This window comes from Engraulis encrasicolus, chromosome 24, assembly GCF_034702125.1.
Source record: "Engraulis encrasicolus isolate BLACKSEA-1 chromosome 24, IST_EnEncr_1.0, whole genome shotgun sequence".
Classification (NCBI taxonomy): domain Eukaryota; kingdom Metazoa; phylum Chordata; class Actinopteri; order Clupeiformes; family Engraulidae; genus Engraulis; species Engraulis encrasicolus.
The window spans coordinates 7,377,177-7,379,676 of record NC_085880.1 but is presented as its reverse complement, the minus strand read 5'-3'; the positions used below and the strand labels follow the sequence as shown (position 1 = coordinate 7,379,676).

General features: G+C 46.9%; 1 protein-coding gene across 6 annotated transcripts in view; it reads left to right on the top strand.

The window, feature by feature from the left end:
- Nucleotides 1-2,500, top strand: part of cpeb3 (cytoplasmic polyadenylation element binding protein 3) — a 72,653-nt gene that overhangs the window by 23,800 nt on the left and 46,353 nt on the right. The gene's annotated exons all lie outside the window — the stretch shown is intronic.

Genomic DNA, 2,500 nt, shown 5'->3' with positions numbered 1-2,500 from the left:
AATATTGCTGCACCTTTGAGGTTTGCAAAAAAACATTTATATGCTTCATAATTACTGCTAAATATTCTGGAGACCAACGTTGAAACCAAAGTTGAATTGTTCAGGGGAACACACAATGTCATGTTTGGAGGAGAACTGGAGAACCACACCTTCACCAAAACATCATCTCCACTTTTGAGTATGGTGGCGGAAACATCATTATATGCGGTTACCTTGGTGCCTCAGGCCCTTGTCAGTTTGCTATTATCAGTGGAACAATGAACTCAGAAGTTTATTGAGATATTTTACAGAAAAAATGTGAGGTAGTCTGCCACACAGTTGAAGCACACAGGAGGATAGGTGCTGAAATGGGACAACAACCCATATTTTAGAGGCAATTGACTTAAGAATTGCTTCATAACAATGGAATACACATTTTGGAATGGCCCAGTCAAAGCTCTGACAAAAAACATTTGAGACGATATGGCATGAGGTCAAGAAAGCTATTCACTCCAAACATCCCAGAAACCTTGCTGAAGAGGGACAGTTTTCTAAAGAAGAGGGAGACAAAATGCATCCAGATTGTTTTGTTAATCTGATCTGCAACTACAGGATACATCTGGTTGAGGTTATTGCGACTAACTGAGGGTTAAAGCCTATTGAATGCAAGGGTGTACTTACTTATGCCTTGCTGTCCTGTGACTATTTACATCTTATGGCCAATGAAAATGTGAAAACTTGTAAATGTTTGGGTTGAATTAGTTAAAGCAGACTCTGGTTGTTCCTTCTTGTGATTTCCGGGAAGATCAGACCATGTTTTATGACCAATTTTGACAGAAAGGTGAGAAATTTCAAAGGGTGTACAAACTTTTTCCTGGGACTGTATATCTCTATTCCTCTCCATTCCGCTCCACTCCACTCCTCTCCTCTCCTCTCCTCTCCTCTCCTCTCCACTCCTCTCCATTCCGCTCCACTCCACTCCTCTCCTCTCCTCTCCTCTCCACTCCACTCCACTCCTCTCTTCTCTCGTCCTCTCCTCTCCTCTCTTCTCCTCTTCTCCTCTCCTCTCCTCTCCTCTCCTCTCCTCTCCTCTCCTCTCCACTCCTCTCCATTCCGCTCCTCTCCTCTCCTCTCCTCTCCTGGTAATCCTCCAGACAGCTTGCTGAGTTGAGTGCCTGCTGTGTGAGCAGCTGCAGGTAAATGAGTGTGGGTGTGGAGGTGTGGGGGCTCATCCGTCCTCATTGCGCAGTGCTGCCACTGCCGCTGCTGGGAGGCTCCCCGCAGGAACTGACAGTACTGATGAAATCGGGCGTGCCCAGCTGTTGATTCCCACAACACACAACTGTCTGTGTCTGAGTGTGGCAATACCTCTGCGGTGTGGGGAGCGTGCATGCGCGTGTGTGTTATTCACATACTTTAAGCTAACGAAACGTCCATTGAACGAATTGTCCGTCTCCCCTTAAGCAGTCATGAGGACATATATGGTCTTTGGTTTTGCTGTGTCTTACAAACACACCTCATGCTTTATCATTCATTGGGGAGGACTTGGGAGGAAGTTGTCATTAGTGGGTTGAGATCATGTTACCCAATAGGGAGGGAAGCATGCTAAAGACCCATGAAGGAGTTAAGTCATACACTAACCCAACCCCCCCAGTAGCTAAGGTGGAGTGGCCTCTATTCCTCTAAGCTCGTTGCTATTGCTCAAGCTCCTGCTAAACCAGGGGTGTGGAACCTGTGTCTCGAGGGCGGTTGACGACCCTTGAGGCAGTCTTATCTGGCCCCCGACATTATTTTAATGTTATGCCGTTTCAGATGAAATATGACTGTTTTGTAAAGAAATCTTAGAAATTACGTTTACAGTACAATTAAGTTATATTTTCCGGGGACCTAGTGAAGGTGGGGTCTGTTGTAAAGGTGGCTGCTGTCAATATAGGCCTGATGTGCAGGAGGACATCCTGGTTACTACTAGTACGGTGCTGAACTCACAGGGTAACCATGGTTTGTGTGTGCGCGTGTGTGTGCGTGTTAATGTGTGTGTGCGTGTTAATGTGTGTGTGCGTGTTAATGTGTGTGTGCGTGTTAATGTGTGTGCGTGTGTGTGTGCGTGTGTGTGTGTGTGTGTGTGTGTGTGTGTGTGTGTGTGTGTGTGTGTGTGTGTGTGTGTGTGTGTGTGTGTGTGTGTGTGTGTGTGTGTGTGTGTGTGCGTGTGTGTGTGCGCGTGTGCGTGTGTTAACGTGTGTGGGTGTGTTGATGTGCGTGCTTGTTGGTTCAGGTCTGAAGGGGTTTGTGCTGGGTCGTGTGTTATGGTTAGGAACCGGCCTGTGAATGTGTGTGATCACCATGTATGTACCTGTGTGTGGCTACAATGAGCTGGCGAGCAAGTTTGACGGCTACAGAGTTGTGTTGACTCTCATTTTATAGACTTCATGAGCACACCCACCCAACTCCCAGGCCATGCCACACCACAGTCACTAAACAGCCAAATAGCACACAGCCACAGCCTTTTAGGGCGTGAATCAAA